This window comes from Cinclus cinclus, chromosome 16 (assembly GCF_963662255.1).
Source record: "Cinclus cinclus chromosome 16, bCinCin1.1, whole genome shotgun sequence".
Lineage (NCBI taxonomy): Eukaryota > Metazoa > Chordata > Aves > Passeriformes > Cinclidae > Cinclus > Cinclus cinclus.
Window position 1 is genome coordinate 17,138,627 of NC_085061.1, and position 27,781 is coordinate 17,166,407.

Below are 27,781 nucleotides of genomic sequence, written 5' to 3' on the forward strand. Positions count from 1 at the left end.
AGGATCCATTGTGACCCAAAGCAGGCTAACAATCTAAGAATCCCTTTTGACACCAGGGGGCGCAAAAGGACCACGGATGAACTCTGACAGCATGGGGACCTATAGAAGCAAGGAACCATTATGACACCATGAAGGCCAAGAATCAAATGGTTCATTGTAAGACCAAGTGGCCTAAAAGGGCTTGGAATGCATTGTGACACGACAGAGGTTAAGAGAAGCAAGGAACCATTGTGACCCAATGCAGGCTAACAATCTAATGATCCCTTGTGGCACCAGGGGGTATAAAAAGGGCCAGGGATGGATTGTTACAGCACGGGGAACAATAGAAGCAAGGATCTATTATGCCACCGTGGAGGCCAAGAATCAAATGATTCATTGTGACATCAAGTGGCCTAAATGGGCATGGGATGCATTGTGACACCACAGAGGTTAAGAGAAGCAAGGATCCATTGTGACCCAATGGAGGCTAATAATCCCAGGATCCCATTTGACACCAGGGGGCGTAAAAGGGCCAGGGATGAATTGTGACAGCATGGGGCCCAATAGAAACAAGGAACCATTATGACACCATGGAGGCCAAGAATCAAATGATTCATTGTGACATCAAGTGGCCTAAAAGGGCATGGGATGCATTGTGACACCACAGAGGTTAAGAGAAGCAAGGAACCATTGTGACCCAATGCAGGCTAACAATTTAATGATCCCTTGTGACACCAATGGGACTAAAAGGGGCAGCGATGAATTGTGAAAGCATGGGGCCCAAGTAAAACCTGGTACAATTATGCCACCATGGAGGCCAAAAATCAAATGATTCATTGTCACATCATGTGGCCTAAAAGGGCATGGGATGCATTGTGACACCACAGAGGTTAAGAGAAGCAAGGAACCATTGTGACCCAATGCAGGCTAACAATCTAATGATCCTTTGTGGCACCAGGGGGTATAAAAAGGGCCAGGGATAGATTATTACAGCACGGGGACCAATAGAAGCAAGGATCTATTATGCCACCGTGGAGGCCAAGAATCAAATGATTCATTGTGACATCAAGTGGCCTAAAAGGGCATGGGATGCATTGTGACAGCACAGGGGTTAAGAGAAGCAAGGATCCATTGTGACCCAATGGAGGCTAATAATCCCAGGATCCCATTTGACACCAGGGGGCGTAAAAGGGCCAGGGATGAATTGTGACAGCATGGGGCCCAATAGAAACAAGGAACCATTATGACACCATGGAGGCCAAGAATCAAATGATTCATTGTGACATCAAGTGGCCTAAAAGGGCATGGGATGCATTGTGACACCACAGAGGTTAAGAGAAACAAGGAACCATTGTGACCCAATGCAGGCTAACAATCTAATGATCCCTTGTGACACCAATGGGCCTAAAAGGGGCAGGGATGAATTGTGAAAGCACGGGGACCAATAGAAACAAGGATCTATTATGCCACCATGGAGGCCAAGAATCAAATAATTCATTGTGACATCAAGTGGCCTAAAAGGGCATGGGATGCATTGTGACAGCACAGGGGTTAAGAGAAGCAAGGAACCATTGTGACCCAATGCAGGCTAACAATCTAATGATCCCTTGTGACACCAATGGGCCTAAAAGGGCCAGGGATGAATTGTGAAAGCATGGGGACCGAGTAAAACCTGGTACAATTATGCCACCATGGAGGCCAAGAATCAAATGATTCATTGTGACATCAAGTGGCCTAAAAGGGCATGGGATGCATTGTGACAGCACAGGGGTTAAGAGAAGCAAGGAACCATTGTGAACCAATGCAGGCTAACAATCTAAGAATCCCTTTAGACACCAGGGGGCGCAAAAGGACAACGGATGAACTCTGACAGCATGGGGACCTATAGAAGCAAGGAACCATTATGCCACCATGGAGGCCAAGAATCAAATGATTCATTGTGACATCAAGTGGCCTAAAAGGGCATGGGATGCATTGTGACACCACAGAGGTTAAGAGAAACAAGGAACCATTGTGACCCAATGCAGGCTAACAATCTAATGATCCCTTGTGACACCAATGGGCCTAAAAGTGGCAGGGATGAATTGTGAAAGCATGGGGCCCAATAGAAACAAGGAACCATTATGACACCATGGAGGCCAAGAATCAAATGATTCATTGTGACATCAAGTGGCCTAAAAGGGCATGGGATGCATTGTGACACCACAGAGGTTAAGAGAAGCAAGGAACCATTGTGACCCAATGCAGGCTAACAATCTAATGATCCCTTGTGGCACCAGGGGGTATAAAAAGGGCCAGGGATGGATTGTTACAGCACGGGGAACAATAGAAGCAAGGATCTATTATGCCACCGTGGAGGCCAAGAATCAAATGATTCATTGTGACATCAAGTTGCCTAAATGGGCATGGGATGCATTGTGACACCACAGAGGTTAAGAGAAGCAAGGATCCATTGTGACCCAATGGAGGCTAATAATCCCAGGATCCCATTTGACACCAGGGGGCGTAAAAGGGCCAGGGATGAATTGTGACAGCATGGGGCCCAATAGAAACAAGGAACCATTATGACACCATGGAGGCCAAGAATCAAATGATTCATTGTGACATCAAGTGGCCTAAAAGGGCATGGGATGCATTGTGACACCACAGAGGTTAAGAGAAGCAAGGAACCATTGTGACCCAATGCAGGCTAACAATTTAATGATCCCTTGTGACACCAATGGGACTAAAAGGGGCAGCGATGAATTGTGAAAGCATGGGGCCCAAGTAAAACCTGGTACAATTATGCCACCATGGAGGCCAAAAATCAAATGATTCATTGTCACATCATGTGGCCTAAAAGGGCATGGGATGCATTGTGACACCACAGAGGTTAAGAGAAGCAAGGAACCATTGTGACCCAATGCAGGCTAACAATCTAATGATCCTTTGTGGCACCAGGGGGTATAAAAAGGGCCAGTGATGGATTATTACAGCACGGGGACCAATAGAAGCAAGGATCTATTATGCCACCGTGGAGGCCAAGAATCAAATGATTCATTGTGACATCATGTGGCCTAAAAGGGCATGGGATGCATTGTGACAGCACAGGGGTTAAGAGAAGCAAGGATCCATTGTGACCCAATGGAGGCTAATAATCCCAGGATCCCATTTGACACCAGGGGGCGTAAAAGGGCCAGGGATGAATTGTGACAGCATGGGGCCCAATAGAAACAAGGAACCATTATGCCACCATGGAGGCCAAGAATCAAATGATTCATTGTGACATCAAGTGGCCTAAAAGGGCATGGGATGCATTGTGACACCACAGAGGTTAAGAGAAACAAGGAACCATTGTGACCCAATGCAGGCTAACAATCTAAAGATCCCTTGTGACACCAATGGGCCTAAAAGGGCCAGGGATGAATTGTGAAAGCACGGGGACCAATAGAAGCAAGGATCTATTATGCCACCATGGAGGCCAAGAATCAAATAATTCATTGTGACATCATGTGGCCTAAAAGGGCATGGGATGCATTGTGACAGCACAGGGGTGAGGAGAAGCAAGGAACCATTGTGACCCAATACAGGCTAACAATCTAATAATCCCTTGTGACACCAATGGGCCTAAAAGGGCCAGGGATGAATTGTGAAAGCATGGGGACCGAGTAAAACCTGGTACAATTATGCCACCATGGAGGCCAAGAATCAAATGATTCATTGTGACATCAAGTGGCCTAAAAGGGCATGGGATGCATTGTGACAGCACAGGGGTTAAGAGAAGCAAGGAACCATTGTGACCCAATGCAGGCTAACAATCTAAGAATCCCTTTTGACACCAGGGGGCGCAAAAGGACAACGGATGAACTCTGACAGCATGGGGACCTATAGAAGCAAGGAACCATTATGACACCATGAAGGCCAAGAATCAAATGGTTCATTGTGACATCAAGTGGCCTAAAAGGGCATGGGATGCATTGTGACACCACAGAGGTTAAGAGAAGCAAGGAACCATTGTGACCCAATGCAGGCTAACCATCTTATGATCCCTTGTGACACCAATGGGCCTAAAGGGGCCAGGGATGGATTGTTACAGCACGGGGACCAATAGAAGCAAGGATCTATTATGCCGCCATGGAGGCCAAGAATCAAATGGTTCATTGTAAGACCAAGTGGCCTAAAAGGTCTTGGAATGCATTGTGACACCACAGAGGTTAAGAGAAGCAAGGAACCATTGTGACCCAATGGAGGTTAATAATCCCAGGATCCCTTGTGACACCAATGGGCCTAAAAGGGGCAGGGATGTATTGTGAAAGCATGGGTCCCAATTAAAACCTGGTACAATTACACCACCATGGAGGCCAAGAATCAAATGATTCATTGTGACATCAAGTGGCATAAAAGGGCATGGGATGCATTGTGACACCACAGGGGTTAAGAGAAGCAAGGATCCATTGTGACCCAAAGCAGGCTAACAATCTAAGAATCCCTTTTGACACCAGGGGGCGCAAAAGGACCACGGATGAACTCTGACAGCATGGGGACCTATAGAAGCAAGGAACCATTATGACACCATGAAGGCCAAGAATCAAATGGTTCATTGTAAGACCAAGTGGCCTAAAAGGGCTTGGAATGCATTGTGACACGACAGAGGTTAAGAGAAGCAAGGAACCATTGTGACCCAATGCAGGCTAACAATCTAATGATCCCTTGTGGCACCAGGGGGTATAAAAAGGGCCAGGGATGGATTGTTACAGCACGGGGAACAATAGAAGCAAGGATCTATTATGCCACCGTGGAGGCCAAGAATCAAATGATTCATTGTGACATCAAGTGGCCTAAATGGGCATGGGATGCATTGTGACACCACAGAGGTTAAGAGAAGCAAGGATCCATTGTGACCCAATGGAGGCTAATAATCCCAGGATCCCATTTGACACCAGGGGGCGTAAAAGGGCCAGGGATGAATTGTGACAGCATGGGGCCCAATAGAAACAAGGAACCATTATGACACCATGGAGGCCAAGAATCAAATGATTCATTGTGACATCAAGTGGCCTAAAAGGGCATGGGATGCATTGTGACACCACAGAGGTTAAGAGAAGCAAGGAACCATTGTGACCCAATGCAGGCTAACAATTTAATGATCCCTTGTGACACCAATGGGACTAAAAGGGGCAGCGATGAATTGTGAAAGCATGGGGCCCAAGTAAAACCTGGTACAATTATGCCACCATGGAGGCCAAAAATCAAATGATTCATTGTCACATCATGTGGCCTAAAAGGGCATGGGATGCATTGTGACACCACAGAGGTTAAGAGAAGCAAGGAACCATTGTGACCCAATGCAGGCTAACAATCTAATGATCCTTTGTGGCACCAGGGGGTATAAAAAGGGCCAGGGATAGATTATTACAGCACGGGGACCAATAGAAGCAAGGATCTATTATGCCACCGTGGAGGCCAAGAATCAAATGATTCATTGTGACATCAAGTGGCCTAAAAGGGCATGGGATGCATTGTGACAGCACAGGGGTTAAGAGAAGCAAGGATCCATTGTGACCCAATGGAGGCTAATAATCCCAGGATCCCATTTGACACCAGGGGGCGTAAAAGGGCCAGGGATGAATTGTGACAGCATGGGGCCCAATAGAAACAAGGAACCATTATGACACCATGGAGGCCAAGAATCAAATGATTCATTGTGACATCAAGTGGCCTAAAAGGGCATGGGATGCATTGTGACACCACAGAGGTTAAGAGAAGCAAGGAACCATTGTGACCCAATGCAGGCTAACAATCTAATGATCCCTTGTGACACCAATGGGCCTAAAAGGGGCAGGGATGAATTGTGAAAGCACGGGGACCAATAGAAACAAGGATCTATTATGCCACCATGGAGGCCAAGAATCAAATAATTCATTGTGACATCAAGTGGCCTAAAAGGGCATGGGATGCATTGTGACAGCACAGGGGTTAAGAGAAGCAAGGAACCATTGTGACCCAATGCAGGCTAACAATCTAATGATCCCTTGTGACACCAATGGGCCTAAAAGGGCCAGGGATGAATTGTGAAAGCATGGGGACCGAGTAAAACCTGGTACAATTATGCCACCATGGAGGCCAAGAATCAAATGATTCATTGTGACATCAAGTGGCCTAAAAGGGCATGGGATGCATTGTGACAGCACAGGGGTTAAGAGAAGCAAGGAACCATTGTGAACCAATGCAGGCTAACAATCTAAGAATCCCTTTAGACACCAGGGGGCGCAAAAGGACAACGGATGAACTCTGACAGCATGGGGACCTATAGAAGCAAGGAACCATTATGCCACCATGGAGGCCAAGAATCAAATGATTCATTGTGACATCAAGTGGCCTAAAAGGGCATGGGATGCATTGTGACACCACAGAGGTTAAGAGAAACAAGGAACCATTGTGACCCAATGCAGGCTAACAATCTAATGATCCCTTGTGACACCAATGGGCCTAAAAGTGGCAGGGATGAATTGTGAAAGCATGGGGCCCAATAGAAACAAGGAACCATTATGACACCATGGAGGCCAAGAATCAAATGATTCATTGTGACATCAAGTGGCCTAAAAGGGCATGGGATGCATTGTGACACCACAGAGGTTAAGAGAAGCAAGGAACCATTGTGACCCAATGCAGGCTAACAATCTAATGATCCCTTGTGGCACCAGGGGGTATAAAAAGGGCCAGGGATGGATTGTTACAGCACGGGGAACAATAGAAGCAAGGATCTATTATGCCACCGTGGAGGCCAAGAATCAAATGATTCATTGTGACATCAAGTTGCCTAAATGGGCATGGGATGCATTGTGACACCACAGAGGTTAAGAGAAGCAAGGATCCATTGTGACCCAATGGAGGCTAATAATCCCAGGATCCCATTTGACACCAGGGGGCGTAAAAGGGCCAGGGATGAATTGTGACAGCATGGGGCCCAATAGAAACAAGGAACCATTATGACACCATGGAGGCCAAGAATCAAATGATTCATTGTGACATCAAGTGGCCTAAAAGGGCATGGGATGCATTGTGACACCACAGAGGTTAAGAGAAGCAAGGAACCATTGTGACCCAATGCAGGCTAACAATTTAATGATCCCTTGTGACACCAATGGGACTAAAAGGGGCAGCGATGAATTGTGAAAGCATGGGGCCCAAGTAAAACCTGGTACAATTATGCCACCATGGAGGCCAAAAATCAAATGATTCATTGTCACATCATGTGGCCTAAAAGGGCATGGGATGCATTGTGACACCACAGAGGTTAAGAGAAGCAAGGAACCATTGTGACCCAATGCAGGCTAACAATCTAATGATCCTTTGTGGCACCAGGGGGTATAAAAAGGGCCAGTGATGGATTATTACAGCACGGGGACCAATAGAAGCAAGGATCTATTATGCCACCGTGGAGGCCAAGAATCAAATGATTCATTGTGACATCATGTGGCCTAAAAGGGCATGGGATGCATTGTGACAGCACAGGGGTTAAGAGAAGCAAGGATCCATTGTGACCCAATGGAGGCTAATAATCCCAGGATCCCATTTGACACCAGGGGGCGTAAAAGGGCCAGGGATGAATTGTGACAGCATGGGGCCCAATAGAAACAAGGAACCATTATGCCACCATGGAGGCCAAGAATCAAATGATTCATTGTGACATCAAGTGGCCTAAAAGGGCATGGGATGCATTGTGACACCACAGAGGTTAAGAGAAACAAGGAACCATTGTGACCCAATGCAGGCTAACAATCTAATGATCCCTTGTGACACCAATGGGCCTAAAAGGGCCAGGGATGAATTGTGAAAGCACGGGGACCAATAGAAGCAAGGATCTATTATGCCACCATGGAGGCCAAGAATCAAATAATTCATTGTGACATCATGTGGCCTAAAAGGGCATGGGATGCATTGTGACAGCACAGGGGTGAGGAGAAGCAAGGAACCATTGTGACCCAATACAGGCTAACAATCTAATAATCCCTTGTGACACCAATGGGCCTAAAAGGGGCAGGGATATATTGTGAAAGCATGGGGCCCAATTAAAACCTGGTACAATTACACCACCATGGAGGCCAAGAATCAAATGACTCATTGTGACATCAAGTGGCCTAAAAGGGCATGGGATGCATTGTGACAGCACAGGGGTTAAGAGAAGCAAGGAACCATTGTGACCCAATGCAGGCTAACAATCTAATGATCCCTTTTGTCACCAATGGGCCTAAAAGGGCCAGGGATGAATTGTGAAACCATGGGGCCCAAGTAAAACCTGGCACAATTATGCCACCGTGGAGGCCAAAAATCAAATGATTCATTGTGACATCAAGTGGCCTAAAAGGGCATGGGATGCATTGTGACAGCACAGGGGTTAAGAGAAGCAAGGAACCATTGTGAACCAATGCAGGCTAACAATCTAAGAATCCCTTTTGACACCAGGGGGCGCAAAAGGACAACGGATGAACTCTGACAGCATGGGGACCTATAGAAGCAAGGAACCATTATGACACCATGAAGGCCAAGAATCAAATGGTTCATTGTAAGACCAAGTGGCCTAAAAGGGCTTGGAATGCATTGTGACACCACAGAGGTTAAGAGAAGCAAGGAACCATTGTGACCCAATGCAGGCTAACAATCTAATGATCCTTTGTGGCACCAGGGGGTATAAAAAGGGCCAGGGATGGATTGTTACAGCACGGGGACCAATAGAAGCAAGGATCTATTATGCCACCGTGGACGCCAAGAATCAAATAATTCATTGTGACATCATGTGGCCTAAAAGGGCATGGGATGCATTGTGACAGCACAGGGGTTAAGAGAAGCAAGGATGCATTGTGACCCAATGGAGGCTAATAATCCCAGGATCCCATTTGACACCATGGGGCGTAAAAGGGCCAGGGATGAATTGTGACAGCATGGGGCCCAATAGAAACAAGGAACCATTATGACACCATGGAGGCCAAGAATCAAATGATTCATTGTGACATCAAGTGGCCTAAAAGGGCATGGGATGCATTGTGACAGCACAGGGGTTAAGAGAAGCAAGGAACCATTGTGACCCAATGCAGGCTAACAATCTATGAATCCCTTTTGACACCAGGGGGCGCAAAAGGACCACGGATGAACTCTGACAGCATGGGGACCTATAGAAGCAAGGAACCATTATGACACCATGAAGGCCAAGAATCAAATGGTTCATTGTAAGACCAAGTGGCCAAAAAGGTCTTGGAATGCATTGTGACACCACAGAGGTTAAGAGAAGCAAGGAACCATTGTGACCCAATGGAGGTTAATAATCCCAGGATCCCATTTGACACCAGGGGGCGTAAAAGGGGCAGGGATGAATTGTGACAGCATGGGGCCCAATAGAAACAAGGAACCATTATGACACCATGGAGGCCAAGAATCAAATGATTCATTGTGACATCAAGGGGCCTAAAAGGGCATAGGATGCATTGTGACACCACAGAGGTTAAGAGAAGCAAGGAACCATTGTGACCCAATGCAGGCTAACAATCTAAAGATCCCTTGTGACACCAATGGGCCTAAAAGGGCCAGGGATGAATTGTTACAGCACGGGGACCAATAGAAGCAAGGATCTATTATGCCACCGTGGAGGCCAAGAATCAAATGATTCATTGTGACATCAAGTGGCCTAAAAGGGCATGGGATGCATTGTGACAGCACAGGGGTTAAGAGAAGCAAGGAACCATTGTGACCCAATGCAGGCTAACAATCTAAGAATCCCTTTTGACACCAGGGGGCGCAAAATGACAACGGATGAACTCTGACAGCATGGGGACCTATAGAAGCAAGGATCTATTATGCCGCCATGGAGGCCAAGAATCAAATGGTTCATTGTAAGACCAAGTGGCCTAAAAGGTCTTGGAATGCATTGTGACACCACAGAGGTTAAGAGAAGCAAGGAACCATTGTGACCCAATGCAGGCTAACCATCTTATGATCCCTTGTGACACCAATGGGCCTAAAGGGGCCAGGGATGGATTGTGAAAGCATGGGTCCCAATTAAAACCTGGTACAATTACACCACCATGGAGGCCAAGAATCAAATGATTCATTGTGACATCAAGTGGCATAAAAGGGCATGGGATGCATTGTGACACCACAGGGGTTAAGAGAAGCAAGGATCCATTGTGACCCAAAGCAGGCTAAGAATCTAAGAATCCCTTTTGACACCAGGGGGCGCAAAAGGACCACGGATGAACTCTGACAGCATGGGGACCTATAGAAGCAAGGAACCATTATGACACCATGAAGGCCAGGAATCAAATGGTTCATTGTAACACCAAGTGGCCTAAAAGGGCTTGGAATGCATTGTGACACCACAGAGGTTAAGAGAAGCAAGGAACCATTGTGACCCAATGCAGGCTAACAATCTAATGATCCCTTGTGGCACCAGGGGGTATAAAAAGGGCCAGGGATGGATTGTTACCGCACGGGGAACAATAGAAGCAAGGATCTATTATGCCACCGTGGAGGCCAAGAATCAAATGATTCATTGTGACATCAAGTGGCCTAAATGGGCATGGGATGCATTGTGACACCACAGAGGTTAAGAGAAGCAAGGATCCATTGTGACCCAATGGAGGCTAATAATCCCAGGATCCCATTTGACACCAGGGGGCGTAAAAGGGCCAGGGATGAATTGTGACAGCATGGGGCCCAATAGAAACAAGGAACCATTATGACACCATGGAGGCCAAGAATCAAATGATTCATTGTGACATCAAGTGGCCTAAAAGGGCATGGGATGCATTGTGACACCACAGAGGTTAAGAGAAGCAAGGAACCATTGTGACCCAATGCAGGCTAACAATTTAATGATCCCTTGTGACACCAATGGGACTAAAAGGGGCAGCGATGAATTGTGAAACCATGGGGCCCAAGTAAAACCTGGTACAATTATGCCACCATGGAGGCCAAAAATCAAATGATTCATTGTCACATCATGTGGCCTAAAAGGGCATGGGATGCATTGTGACACCACAGAGGTTAAGAGAAGCAAGGAACCATTGTGACCCAATGCAGGCTAACAATCTAATGATCCTTTGTGGCACCAGGGGGTATAAAAAGGGCCAGGGATGGATTATTACAGCACGGGGACCAATAGAAGCAAGGATCTATTATGCCACCGTGGAGGCCAAGAATCAAATGATTCATTGTGACATCAAGTGGCCTAAAAGGGCATGGGATGCATTGTGACAGCACAGGGGTTAAGAGAAGCAAGGATCCATTGTGACCCAATGGAGGCTAATAATCCCAGGATCCCATTTGACACCAGGGGGCGTAAAAGGGCCAGGGATGAATTGTGACAGCATGGGGCCCAATAGAAACAAGGAACCATTATGACACCATGGAGGCCAAGAATCAAATGATTCATTGTGATATCAAGTGGCCTAAAAGGGCATGGGATGCATTGTGACACCACAGAGGTTAAGAGAAACAAGGAACCATTGTGACCCAATGCAGGCTAACAATCTAATGATCCCTTGTGACACCAATGGGCCTAAAAGGGGCAGGGATGAATTGTGAAAGCACGGGGACCAATAGAAGCAAGGATCTATTATGCCACCATGGAGGCCAAGAATCAAATAATTCATTGTGACATCATGTGGCCTAAAAGGGCATGGGATGCATTGTGACAGCACAGGGGTGAGGAGAAGCAAGGAACCATTGTGACCCAATGCAGGCTAACAATCTAATAATCCCTTGTGACACCAATGGGCCTAAAAGGGCCAGGGATGAATTGTGAAAGCATGGGGCCGAAGTAAAACCTGGTACAATTATGCCACCATGGAGGCCAAGAATCAAGTGATTCATTGTGACATCAAGTGGCCTAAAAGGGCATGGGATGCATTGTGACAGCAGAGGGGTTAAGAGAAGCAAGGAACCATTGTGACCCAATGCAGGCTAACAATCTAAGAATCCCTTTTGACACCAGGGGGCGCAAAAGGACAACGGATGAACTCTGACAGCATGGGGACCTATAGAAGCAAGGAACCATTATGACACCATGAAGGCCAAGAATCAAATGGTTCATTGTGACATCAAGTGGCCTAAAAGGGCATGGGATGCATTGTGACACCACAGAGGTTAAGAGAAACAAGGAACCATTGTGACCCAATGCAGGCTAACAATCTAATGATCCCTTGTGACACCAATGGGCCTAAAAGTGGCAGGGATGAATTGTGAAAGCATGGGGCCCAATAGAAACAAGGAACCATTATGACACCATGGAGGCCAAGAATCAAATGATTCATTGTGACATCAAGTGGCCTAAAAGGGCATGGGATGCATTGTGACACCACAGAGGTTAAGAGAAGCAAGGAACCATTGTGACCCAATGCAGGCTAACAATCTAATGATCCCTTTTGACACCAATGGGCCTAAAAGGGGCAGGGATATATTGTGAAAGCATGGGGCCCAATTAAAACCTGGTACAATTACACCACCATGGAGGCCAAGAATCAAATGATTCATTGTGACATCAAGTGGCCTAAAAGGGCATGGGATGCATTGTGACAGCACAGGGGTTAAGAGAAGCAAGGAACCATTGTGACCCAATGCAGGCTAACAATCTATGAATCCCTTTTGTCACCAGGGGGCGCAAAAGGACCACGGATGGACTCTGACAGCATGGGTACCTATAGAAGCAAGGAACCATTATGACACCATGAAGGCCAAGAATCAAATGGCTCATTGTAAGACCAAGTGGCCGAAAAGGGCTTGGAATGCATTGTGACACCACAGAGGTTAAGAGAAGCAAGGAACCATTGTGACCCAATGGAGGTTAATAATCCCAGGATCCCATTTGACACCAGGGGGCGTAAAAGGGCCAGGGATGAATTGTGACAGCATGGGGCCCAATAGAAACAAGGAACCATTATGACACCATGGAGGCCAAGAATCAAATGATTCATTGTGACATCAAGGGGCCTAAAAGGGCATGGGATGCATTGTGACACCACAGAGGTTAAGAGAAGCAAGGAACCATTGTGACCCAATGCAGGCTAACAATCTAAAGATCCCTTGTGACACCAATGGGCCTAAAAGGGCCAGGGATGAATTGTTACAGCACGGGGACCAATAGAATCAAGGATCTATTATGCCACCATGGAGGCCACGAATCAAATAATTCATTGTGACATCAAGTGGCCTAAAAGGGCATGGGATGCATTGTGACAGCACAGGGGTTAAGAGAAGCAAGGAACCATTGTGACCCAATGCAGGCTAACAATCTAATGATCCCTTGTGACACCAATGGGCCTAAAAGGGCCAGGGATGAATTGTGAAACCATGGGGCCCAAGTAAAACCTGGCACAATTATGCCACCGTGGAGGCCAAAAATCAAATGATTCATTGTGACATCAAGTGGCCTAAAAGGGCATGGGATGCATTGTGACAGCACAGGGGTTAAGAGAAGCAAGGAACCATTGTGAACCAATGCAGGCTAACAATCTAAGAATCCCTTTTGACACCAGGGGGCGCAAAAGGACAACGGATGAACTCTGACAGCATGGGGACCTATAGAAGCAAGGAACCATTATGACACCATGAAGGCCAAGAATCAAATGGTTCATTGTAAGACCAAGTGGCCTAAAAGGGCTTGGAATGCATTGTGACACCACAGAGGTTAAGAGAAGCAAGGAACCATTGTGACCCAATGCAGGCTAACAATCTAATGATCCTTTGTGGCACCAGGGGGTATAAAAAGGGCCAGGGATGGATTGTTACAGCACGGGGAACAATAGAAGCAAGGATCTATTATGCCACCATGGACGCCAAGAATCAAATAATTCATTGTGACATCATGTGGCCTAAAAGGGCATGGGATGCATTGTGACAGCACAGGGGTTAAGAGAAGCAAGGATGCATTGTGACCCAATGGAGGCTAATAATCCCAGGATCCCATTTGACACCATGGGGCGTAAAAGGGCCAGGGATGAATTGTGACAGCATGGGGCCCAATAGAAACAAGGAACCATTATGACACCATGGAGGCCAAGAATCAAATGATTCATTGTGACATCAAGTGGCCTAAAAGGGCATGGGATGCATTGTGACAGCACAGGGGTTAAGAGAAGCAAGGAACCATTGTGACCCAATGCAGGCTAACAATCTATGAATCCCTTTTGACACCAGGGGGCGCAAAAGGACCACGGATGGACTCTGACAGCATGGGGACCTATTGAAGCAAGGAACCATTATGACACCATGAAGGCCAAGAATCAAATGGTTCATTGTAAGACCAAGTGGCCAAAAAGGTCTTGGAATGCATTGTGACACCACAGAGGTTAAGAGAAGCAAGGAACCATTGTGACCCAATGGAGGTTAATAATCCCAGGATCCCATTTGACACCAGGGGGCGTAAAAGGGGCAGGGATGAATTGTGACAGCATGGGGCCCAATAGAAACAAGGAACCATTATGACACCATGGAGGCCAAGAATCAAATGATTCATTGTGACATCAAGGGGCCTAAAAGGGCATAGGATGCATTGTGACACCACAGAGGTTAAGAGAAGCAAGGAACCATTGTGACCCAATGCAGGCTAACAATCTAAAGATCCCTTGTGACACCAATGGGCCTAAAAGGGCCAGGGATGAATTGTTACAGCACGGGGACCAATAGAAGCAAGGATCTATTATGCCACCGTGGAGGCCAAGAATCAAATGATTCATTGTGACATCAAGTGGCCTAAAAGGGCATGGGATGCATTGTGACAGCACAGGGGTTAAGAGAAGCAAGGAACCATTGTGACCCAATGCAGGCTAACAATCTAAGAATCCCTTTTGACACCAGGGGGCGCAAAATGACAACGGATGAACTCTGACAGCATGGGGACCTATAGAAGCAAGGATCTATTATGCCGCCATGGAGGCCAAGAATCAAATGGTTCATTGTAAGACCAAGTGGCCTAAAAGGTCTTGGAATGCATTGTGACACCACAGAGGTTAAGAGAAGCAAGGAACCATTGTGACCCAATGCAGGCTAACCATCTTATGATCCCTTGTGACACCAATGGGCCTAAAGGGGCCAGGGATGGATTGTGAAAGCATGGGTCCCAATTAAAACCTGGTACAATTACACCACCATGGAGGCCAAGAATCAAATGATTCATTGTGACATCAAGTGGCATAAAAGGGCATGGGATGCATTGTGACACCACAGGGGTTAAGAGAAGCAAGGATCCATTGTGACCCAAAGCAGGCTAACAATCTAAGAATCCCTTTTGACACCAGGGGGCGCAAAAGGACCACGGATGAACTCTGACAGCATGGGGACCTATAGAAGCAAGGAACCATTATGACACCATGAAGGCCAGGAATCAAATGGTTCATTGTAACACCAAGTGGCCTAAAAGGGCTTGGAATGCATTGTGACACCACAGAGGTTAAGAGAAGCAAGGAACCATTGTGACCCAATGCAGGCTAACAATCTAATGATCCCTTGTGGCACCAGGGGGTATAAAAAGGGCCAGGGATGGATTGTTACCGCACGGGGAACAATAGAAGCAAGGATCTATTATGCCTCCGTGGAGGCCAAGAATCAAATGATTCATTGTGACATCAAGTGGCCTAAATGGGCATGGGATGCATTGTGACACCACAGAGGTTAAGAGAAGCAAGGATCCATTGTGACCCAATGGAGGCTAATAATCCCAGGATCCCATTTGACACCAGGGGGCGTAAAAGGGCCAGGGATGAATTGTGACAGCATGGGGCCCAATAGAAACAAGGAACCATTATGACACCATGGAGGCCAAGAATCAAATGATTCATTGTGACATCAAGTGGCCTAAAAGGGCATGGGATGCATTGTGACACCACAGAGGTTAAGAGAAGCAAGGAACCATTGTGACCCAATGCAGGCTAACAATTTAATGATCCCTTGTGACACCAATGGGACTAAAAGGGGCAGCGATGAATTGTGAAACCATGGGGCCCAAGTAAAACCTGGTACAATTATGCCACCATGGAGGCCAAAAATCAAATGATTCATTGTCACATCATGTGGCCTAAAAGGGCATGGGATGCATTGTGACACCACAGAGGTTAAGAGAAGCAAGGAACCATTGTGACCCAATGCAGGCTAACAATCTAATGATCCTTTGTGGCACCAGGGGGTATAAAAAGGGCCAGGGATGGATTATTACAGCACGGGGACCAATAGAAGCAAGGATCTATTATGCCACCGTGGAGGCCAAGAATCAAATGATTCATTGTGACATCAAGTGGCCTAAAAGGGCATGGGATGCATTGTGACAGCACAGGGGTTAAGAGAAGCAAGGATCCATTGTGACCCAATGGAGGCTAATAATCCCAGGATCCCATTTGACACCAGGGGGCGTAAAAGGGCCAGGGATGAATTGTGACAGCATGGGGCCCAATAGAAACAAGGAACCATTATGACACCATGGAGGCCAAGAATCAAATGATTCATTGTGATATCAAGTGGCCTAAAAGGGCATGGGATGCATTGTGACACCACAGAGGTTAAGAGAAACAAGGAACCATTGTGACCCAATGCAGGCTAACAATCTAATGATCCCTTGTGACACCAATGGGCCTAAAAGGGGCAGGGATGAATTGTGAAAGCACGGGGACCAATAGAAGCAAGGATCTATTATGCCACCATGGAGGCCAAGAATCAAATAATTCATTGTGACATCATGTGGCCTAAAAGGGCATGGGATGCATTGTGACAGCACAGGGGTGAGGAGAAGCAAGGAACCATTGTGACCCAATGCAGGCTAACAATCTAATAATCCCTTGTGACACCAATGGGCCTAAAAGGGCCAGGGATGAATTGTGAAAGCATGGGGCCCAAGTAAAACCTGGTACAATTATGCCACCATGGAGGCCAAGAATCAAGTGATTCATTGTGACATCAAGTGGCCTAAAAGGGCATGGGATGCATTGTGACAGCAGAGGGGTTAAGAGAAGCAAGGAACCATTGTGACCCAATGCAGGCTAACAATCTAAGAATCCCTTTTGACACCAGGGGGCGCAAAAGGACAACGGATGAACTCTGACAGCATGGGGACCTATAGAAGCAAGGAACCATTATGACACCATGAAGGTCAAGAATCAAATGGTTCATTGTGACATCAAGTGGCCTAAAAGGGCATGGGATGCATTGTGACACCACAGAGGTTAAGAGAAACAAGGAACCATTGTGACCCAATGCAGGCTAACAATCTAATGATCCCTTGTGACACCAATGGGCCTAAAAGTGGCAGGGATGAATTGTGAAAGCATGGGGCCCAATAGAAACAAGGAACCATTATGACACCATGGAGGCCAAGAATCAAATGATTCATTGTGACATCAAGTGGCCTAAAAGGGCATGGGATGCATTGTGACACCACTGAGGTTAAGAGAAGCAAGGAACCATTGTGACCCAATGCAGGCTAACAATCTAATGATCCCTTTTGACACCAATGGGCCTAAAAGGGGCAGGGATATATTGTGAAAGCATGGGGCCCAATTAAAACCTGGTACAATTACACCACCATGGAGGCCAAGAATCAAATGATTCATTGTGACATCAAGTGGCCTAAAAGGGCATGGGATGCATTGTGACAGCACAGGGGTTAAGAGAAGCAAGGAACCATTGTGACCCAATGCAGGCTAACAATCTATGAATCCCTTTTGTCACCAGGGGGCGCAAAAGGACCACGGATGGACTCTGACAGCATGGGTACCTATAGAAGCAAGGAACCATTATGACACCATGAAGGCCAAGAATCAAATGGCTCATTGTAAGACCAAGTGGCCGAAAAGGGCTTGGAATGCATTGTGACACCACAGAGGTTAAGAGAAGCAAGGAACCATTGTGACCCAATGGAGGTTAATAATCCCAGGATCCCATTTGACACCAGGGGGCGTAAAAGGGCCAGGGATGAATTGTGACAGCATGGGGCCCAATAGAAACAAGGAACCATTATGACACCATGGAGGCCAAGAATCAAATGATTCATTGTGACATCAAGGGGCCTAAAAGGGCATGGGATGCATTGTGACACCACAGAGGTTAAGAGAAGCAAGGAACCATTGTGACCCAATGCAGGCTAACAATCTAAAGATCCCTTGTGACACCAATGGGCCTAAAAGGGCCAGGGATGAATTGTTACAGCACGGGGACCAATAGAATCAAGGATCTATTATGCCACCATGGAGGCCACGAATCAAATAATTCATTGTGACATCAAGTGGCCTAAAAGGGCATGGGATGCATTGTGACAGCACAGGGGTTAAGAGAAGCAAGGAACCATTGTGACCCAATGCAGGCTAACAATCTAATGATCCCTTGTGACACCAATGGGCCTAAAAGGGCCAGGGATGAATTGTGAAACCATGGGGCCCAAGTAAAACCTGGCACAATTATGCCACCGTGGAGGCCAAAAATCAAATGATTCATTGTGACATCAAGTGGCCTAAAAGGGCATGGGATGCATTGTGACAGCACAGGGGTTAAGAGAAGCAAGGAACCATTGTGAACCAATGCAGGCTAACAATCTAAGAATCCCTTTTGACACCAGGGGGCGCAAAAGGACCACGGATGAACTCTGACAGCATGGGGACCTATAGAAGCAAGGAACCATTATGACACCATGAAGGCCAAGAATCAAATGGTTCATTGTAAGACCAAGTGGCCTAAAAGGGCTTGGAATGCATTGTGACACCACAGAGGTTAAGAGAAGCAAGGAACCATTGTGACCCAATGCAGGCTAACAATCTAATGATCCTTTGTGGCACCAGGGGGTATAAAAAGGGCCAGGGATGGATTGTTACAGCACGGGGACCAATAGAAGCAAGGATCTATTATGCCACCATGGACGCCAAGAATCAAATAATTCATTGTGACATCATGTGGCCTAAAAGGGCATGGGATGCATTGTGACAGCACAGGGGTTAAGAGAAGCAAGGATCCATTGTGACCCAATGGAGGCTAATAATCCCAGGATCCCATTTGACACCATGGGGCGTAAAAGGGCCAGGGATGAATTGTGACAGCATGGGGCCCAATAGAAACAAGGAACCATTATGACACCATGGAGGCCAAGAATCAAATGATTCATTGTGACATCAAGTGGCCTAAAAGGGCTTGGAATGCATTGTGACACCACAGAGGTTAAGAGAAGCAAGGAACCATTGTGACCCAATGCAGGCTAACAATCTAATGATCCCTTGTGACACCAATCGGCCTAAAAGGGCCAGGGATGAATTGTTACAGCACGGGGACCAATAGAAGCAAGGATCTATTATGCCACCATGGTGGCCAAGAATCAAATAATTCATTGTGACATCATGTGGCCTAAAAGGGCATGGGATGCATTGTGACACCACAGAGGTTAAGAGAAGAAAGGAACCATTGTGACCCAATGCAGGCTAACAATCTAATGATCCCTTGTGACACCAATGGGCCTAAAAGGGCCAGGGATGAATTGTGAAAGCATGGGGCCCAAGTAAAACCTGGTACAATTATGCCACCATGGAGGCCAAGAATCAAGTGATTCATTGTGACATCAAGTGGCCTAAAAGGGCATGGGATGCATTGTGACAGCACAGGGGTTAAGAGAAGCAAGGAACCATTGTGACCCAATGCAGGCTAACAATCTAAGAATCCCTTTTGACACCAGGGGGCGCAAAAGGACAACGGATGAACTCTGACAGCATGGGGACCTATAGAAGCAAGGAACAATTATGACACCATGAAGGCCAAGAATCAAATGGTTCATTGCAAGACCAAGTGGCCAAAAAGGTCTTGGAATGCATTGTGACACCACAGAGGTTAAGAGAAGCAAGGAACCATTGTGACCCAATGCAGGCTAACAATCTAATGATCCCTTGTGACACCAATGGGCCTAAAAGGGCCAGGGATGGATTGTTACAGCACAGGGGTTAAGAGAAGCAAGGATCCATTGTGACCCTATGGAGGCTAATAATTCCAGGATCCCATTTGACACCAGGGGGCGTAAAAGGGCCAGGGATGAATTGTGACAGCATGGGGCCCAATAGAAACAAGGAACCATTTTGACACCATGGAGGCCAAGAATCAAATGATTCATTGTGATATCAAGTGGCCTAAAAGTGCATGGGATGCATTGTGACACCACAGAGGTTAAGAGAAGCAAGGAACCATTTTGACCCAATGCAGGCTAACAATCTAATGATCCCTTGTGACACCAATGGGCCTAAAAGGGCCAGGGATGAATTGTTACAGCACGGGGACCAATAGAAACAAGGATCTATTATGCCACCATGGAGGCCAAGAATCAAATAATTCATTGTGACATCATGTGGCCTAAAAGGGCATGGGATGCATTGTGACAGCACAGGGTTAAGAGAAGAAAGGAACCACTGTGACCCAATGCAGGCTAACAATCTAATGATCCCTTGTGACACCAATGGGCCTAAAAGGGCCAGGGATGAATTGTGAAAGCATGGGGCCCAAGTAAAACCTGGTACAATTATGCCACCATGGAGGCCAAGAATCAAGTGATTCATTGTGACATCAAGTGGCCTAAAAGGGCATGGGATGCATTGTGACAGCACAGGGGTTAACAGAAGCAAGGAACCATTGTGACCCAATGCAGGCTAACAATCTAAGAATCCCTTTTGACACCAGGGGGCGCAAAAGGACAACGGATGAACTCTGACAGCATGGGGACCTATAGAAGCAAGGAACCATTATGACACCATGAAGGCCAAGAATCAAATGGTTCATTGTAAGACCAAGTGGCCTAAAAGGGCTTGGAATGCATTGTGACACCACAGAGGTTAAGAGAAGCAAGGAACCATTGTGACCCAATGCAGGCTAACAATCTAATGATCCCTTGTGACACCAATGGGCCTAAAAGGGCCAGGGATGGATTGTAACAGCACGGGGACCAATCGAAGCAAGGATCTATTATGCCACCATGGAGGCCAAGAATCAAATAATTCATTGTGACATCATGTGGCCTAAAAGGGCATGGGATGCATTGTGACAGCACAGGGGTTAAGAGAAGCAAGGAACCATTGTGACCCAATGCAGGCTAACAATCTAATGATCCCCTGTGACACCAATGGGCCTAAAAGGGCCAGGTATGAATTGTGAAAGCATGGGGCCCAAGTAAAACCTGGTACAATTATGCCACCATGGAGGCCAAGAATCAAATGATTCATTGTGACATCAAGTGGCCTAAAAGGGCATGGGATGCATTGTGACACCTCAGAGGTTAAGAGAAGCAAGGAACCATTGTGACCCAATGCAGGCTAACAATCTAAGAATCCCTTTTGACACCAGGGGGCGCAAAAGGACAACGGATGAACTCTGAGAGCATGGGGACCTATAGAAGCAAGGAACCATTATGACACCATGAAGGCCAAGAATCAAATGGTTCATTGTAAGACCAAGTGGCCTAAAAGGGCTTGGAATGCATTGTGACACCACAGAGGTTAAGAGAAGCAAGGAACCATTGTGACCCAATGCAGGCTAACAATCTAATGATCCCTTTTGACACCAATGGGCCTAAAAGGGCCAGGGATGGATTGTTACAGCACGGGGACCAATAGAAGCAAGGATCTATTATGCCGCCATGGAGGCCAAGAATCAAATAATTCATTGTGACATCATGTGGCCTAAAAGGGCATGGGATGCATTGTGACACCACAGGGGTTAAGAGAAGTAAGGATCCATTGTGACCCAATGCAGGCTATCAATCTAATGATCCCTTGTGACACCAATGGGCCTAAAAGGGGCAGGGATGTATTGTGAAAGCATGGGTCCCAATTAAAACCTGGTACAATTACACCACCATGGAGGCCAAGAATCTAATGGTTCATTGTGACATCAAGTGGCCTAAAAGGGCTTGGAATGCATTGTGACAGGACAGGGGTTAAGAGAAGCAAGGAACCATTGTGACCCAATGCAGGCTAACAATCTAATGATCCCTTGTGGCACCAGGGGGTATAAAAAGGGCCAGGGATGGATTGTTGCAGCCCGGGAACCAATAGAAACAAGGATCTATTATGCCACCATGGAGGCCAAGAATCAAATGATTCATTGTGACATCAAGTGGCCTAAAAGGGGATGGGATGCATTGTGACAGCACAGGGGTTAAGAGAAGCAAGGATCCATTGTGACCCAATGGAGGCTAATAATCCCAGGATCCCATTTGACACCAGGGGGCGTAAAAGGGCCAGGGATGAATTGTGACAGCATGGGGCCCAATAGAATCAAGGAACCATTATGACACCATGGAGGCCAAGAATCAAATGATTCATTGTGGCATGAAGGGGCCTAAAAGGGCCAGGGATGACTTGTTACAGCACGGGGACCAATAGAAGCAAGGATCTATTATGCCACCATGGAGGCCAAGAATCAAATAATTCATTGTGACATCATGTGGCCTAAAAGGGCATGGGATGCATTTTGACAGCACAGGGGTTAAGAGAAGCAAGGAACCATTGTGACCCAATGCAGTCTAACAATCTAATGATCCCTTGTGACACCAATGGGCCTAAAAGGGCCAGGGATGAATTGTTGAAGCATGGTGCCCAAGTAAAACCTGGTACAATTATGCCACCATGGAGGCCAAGAATCAAATGATTCATTGTGACATCAAGTGGCCTAAAAGGGCATGGGATGCATTGTGACAGCACAGGGGTTAAAAGAAGCAAGGATCCATTGTGACCCAATGCAGGCTAACAATCTAATGATCCTTTGTGACACCAGGGGGTATAAAAAGGACCAGGGATGGATTGTTACAGCACGGTGACCAATAGAAGCAAGGATCTATTATGGCACCGTTGTGGCCAAGAATCAAATGATTCATTGTGACATCAAGTGGCCTAAAAGGCATGGGATGCATTGTGACAGCACAGGGGATAAGAGAAGCAAGGAACCATTGTGACCCAATGGAGGCTAATAATCCCAGGATCCCATTTGACACCAGGGGGCGTAAAAGGGCCAGGGATGAATTGTGACAGCATGGGGCCCAATAGAAACAAGGAACCATTATGACACCATGGAGGCCAAGAATCAAATGATTCATTGTGACATCAAGTGGCCTAAAAGGGCATGGAATGCCTTGTGACACCTCAGAGGTTAAGAGAAGCAAGGAACCATTGTGACCCAATGCAGGCTAACAATCTAATGATCCCTTGTGACACCAATGGGCCTAAAAGGGGCAGGGATGAATTGTGAAAGCATGGGGACCAATGGAAGCAAGGATGTATTATGCCACGGTGGAGGCCAAGAATGAAATGATTCATTGTGACAACATGTGGCCTAAAAGGGCATGGGATGCATTGTGACACCACAGGGGTTAAGAGAAGCAAGGATCCATTGTGACCCAATGGAGGCTAACAATCTAATGATCCCTTTTGACACCAATGGGCCTAAAAGGGGCAGGGATATATTGTGAAAGCATGGGGCCCAATTAAAACCTGGTACAATTACGCCACCATGGAGGCCAAGAATTAAATGATTCATTGTGACATCAAGTGGCCTAAAAGGGCATGGGATGCATTGTGACAGCACAGGGGTTAAGAGAAGCAAGGAACCATTGTGACCCAATGCAGGCTAACAATCTAAGAATCCCTTTTGACACCAGGGGGCGCAAAAGGACCACGGATGAACTCTGACAGCATGGAGACCTATAGAAGCAAGGAACCATTATGACACCATGAAGGCCAAGAATCAAACGGTTCATTGTAAGACCAAGTGGCCTAAAAGGGCTTGGAATGCATTGTGACACCACAGAGGTTAAGAGAAGCAAGGAACCATTGTGACCCAATGCAGGCTAACAATCTAATGATCCCTTGTGGCACCAGGGGGTATAAAAAGGGCCAGGGATGGATTGTTACAGCACGGGGACCAATAGAAGCAAGGATCTATTATGCCACCGTGGAGGCCAAGAATCAAATGATTCATTGTGACATCAAGTGGCCTAAAAGGGCATGGGATGCATTGTGACAGCACAGGGGTTAAGAGAAGCAAGCAGTTATTGTGACCCAATGGAGGTTAATAATCCCAGGATCCCATTTGACACCAGGGGGCGTAAAAGGGCCAGGGATGAATTGTGACAGCATGGGGCCCAATAAAAACAAGGAACCATTATGACACCATGGAGGCCAAGAATCAAATGATTCATTGTGACATCAAGTGGCCTAAAAGGGCTTGGAATGCATTGTGACACCACAGAGGTTAAGAGAAGCAAGGAACCATTGTGACCCAATGCAGGCTAACAATCTAATGATCCCTTGTGACACCAATGGGCCTAAAAGGGGCAGGGATGAATTGTTACAGCACGGGGACCAATAGAAGCAAGGATCTATTATGCCACCATGGAGGCCAAGAATCAAATAATTCATTGTGACATCATGTGGCCTAAAAGGGCATGGGATGCATTGTGACAGCACAGGGGTTAAGAGAAGCAAGGAACCATTGTGACCCAATGCAGGCTAACAATCTAATGATCCCTTGTGACACCAATGGGCCTAAAAGGGCCAGGGATGAATTGTGAAAGCATGGGGCCCAAGTAAAACCTGGTACAATTATGCCACCATGGAGGCCAAGAATCAAATGATTCATTGTGACATCAAGTGGCCTAAAAGGGCATGGGATGCATTGTGACAGCACAGGGGTTAAGAGAAGCAAGGATCCATTGTGACCCAATGGAGGCTAATAATCCCAGGATCCCATTTGACACCAGGGGGCGTAAAACGGTCAGGGATGAATTGTGACAGCATGGAGCCCAATAGAAACAAGGAAGCATTATGACACCATGGAGGCCAAGAATCAAATGATTCATTGTGACATCAAGTGGCCTAAAATGGCATGGGATGCATTGTGACACCACAGGGGTTAAGAGAAGCAAGGATCCATTGTGACCCAATGCAGGCTAACAATCTAAGAATCCCTTTTGACACCAGGGGGCGCAAAAAGGACAACGGATGAACTCTGAGAGCATGGGGACCTATAGAAGCAAGGAACCATTATGACACCATGAAGGCCAAGAATCAAATGGTTCATTGTAAGACCAAGTGGCCTAAAAGGGCTTGGAATGCATTGTGACACCACAGAGGTTAAGAGAAGCAAGGAACCATTGTGACCCAATGCAGGCTAACAATCTAATGATCCCTTTTGACACCAATGGGCCTAAAAGGGCCAGGGATGGATTGTTACAGCACGGGGACCAATAGAAGCAAGGATCTATTATGCCGCCATGGAGGCCAAGAATCAAATAATTCATTGTGACATCATGTGGCCTAAAAGGGCATGGGATGCATTGTGACACCACAGGGGTTAAGAGAAGTAAGGATCCATTGTGACCCAATGCAGGCTATCAATCTAATGATCCCTTGTGACACCAATGGGCCTAAAAGGGGCAGGGATGTATTGTGAAAGCATGGGTCCCAATTAAAACCTGGTACAATTACACCACCATGGAGGCCAAGAATCTAATGGTTCATTGTGACATCAAGTGGCCTAAAAGGGCATGGAATGCATTGTGACAGGACAGGGGTTAAGAGAAGCAAGGAACCATTGTGACCCAATGCAGGCTAACAATCTAATGATCCCTTGTGGCACCAGGGGGTATAAAAAGGGCCAGGGATGGATTGTTGCAGCCCGGGAACCAATAGAAACAAGGATCTATTATGCCACCATGGAGGCCAAGAATCAAATGATTCATTGTGACATCAAGTGGCCTAAAAGGGGATGGGATGCATTGTGACAGCACAGGGGTTAAGAGAAGCAAGGATCCATTGTGACCCAATGGAGGCTAATAATCCCAGGATCCCATTTGACACCAGGGGGCGTAAAAGGGCCAGGGATGAATTGTGACAGCATGGGGCCCAATAGAATCAAGGAACCATTATGACACCATGGAGGCCAAGAATCAAATGATTCATTGTGGCATGAAGGGGCCTAAAAGGGCCAGGGATGACTTGTTACAGCACGGGGACCAATAGAAGCAAGGATCTATTATGCCACCATGGAGGCCAAGAATCAAATAATTCATTGTGACATCATGTGGCCTAAAAGGGCATGGGATGCATTTTGACAGCACAGGGGTTAAGAGAAGCAAGGAACCATTGTGACCCAATGCAGTCTAACAATCTAATGATCCCTTGTGACACCAATGGGCCTAAAAGGGCCAGGGATGAATTGTTGAAGCATGGTGCCCAAGTAAAACCTGGTACAATTATGCCACCATGGAGGCCAAGAATCAAATGATTCATTGTGACATCAAGTGGCCTAAAAGGGCATGGGATGCATTGTGACAGCACAGGGGTTAAAAGAAGCAAGGATCCATTGTGACCCAATGCAGGCTAACAATCTAATGATCCTTTGTGACACCAGGGGGTATAAAAAGGACCAGGGATGGATTGTTACAGCACGGTGACCAATAGAAGCAAGGATCTATTATGGCACCGTTGTGGCCAAGAATCAAATGATTCATTGTGACATCAAGTGGCCTAAAAGGCATGGGATGCATTGTGACAGCACAGGGGATAAGAGAAGCAAGGAACCATTGTGACCCAATGGAGGCTAATAATCCCAGGATCCCATTTGACACCAGGGGGCGTAAAAGGGCCAGGGATGAATTGTGACAGCATGGGGCCCAATAGAAACAAGGAACCATTATGACACCATGGAGGCCAAGAATCAAATGATTCATTGTGACATCAAGTGGCCTAAAAGGGCATGGAATGCCTTGTGACACCTCAGAGGTTAAGAGAAGCAAGGAACCATTGTGACCCAATGCAGGCTAACAATCTAATGATCCCTTGTGACACCAATGGGCCTAAAAGGGGCAGGGATGAATTGTGAAAGCATGGGGACCAATGGAAGCAAGGATGTATTATGCCACGGTGGAGGCCAAGAATGAAATGATTCATTGTGACAACATGTGGCCTAAAAGGGCATGGGATGCATTGTGACACCACAGGGGTTAAGAGAAGCAAGGATCCATTGTGACCCAATGGAGGCTAACAATCTAATGATCCCTTTTGACACCAATGGGCCTAAAAGGGGCAGGGATATATTGTGAAAGCATGGGGCCCAATTAAAACCTGGTACAATTACGCCACCATGGAGGCCAAGAATTAAATGATTCATTGTGACATCAAGTGGCCTAAAAGGGCATGGGATGCATTGTGACAGCACAGGGGTTAAGAGAAGCAAGGAACCATTGTGACCCAATGCAGGCTAACAATCTAAGAATCCCTTTTGACACCAGGGGGCGCAAAATGACCACGGATGAACTCTGACAGCATGGGGACCTATAGAAGCAAGGAACCATTATGACACCATGAAGGCCAAGAATCAAAGGGTTCATTGTAAGACCAAGTGGCCTAAAAGGGCTTGGAATGCATTGTGACACCACAGAGGTTAAGAGAAGCAAGGAACCATTGTGACCCAATGCAGGCTAACAATCTAATGATCCCTTGTGGCACCAGGGGGTATAAAAAGGGCCAGGGATGGATTGTTACAGCACGGGGACCAATAGAAGCAAGGATCTATTATGCCACCGTGGAGGCCAAGAATCAAATGATTCATTGTGACATCAAGTGGCCTAAAAGGGCATGGGATGCATTGTGACAGCACAGGGGTTAAGAGAAGCAAGCAGTTATTGTGACCCAATGGAGGTTAATAATCCCAGGATCCCATTTGACACCAGGGGGCGTAAAAGGGCCAGGGATGAATTGTGACAGCATGGGGCCCAATAAAAACAAGGAACCATTATGACACCATGGAGGCCAAGAATCAAATGATT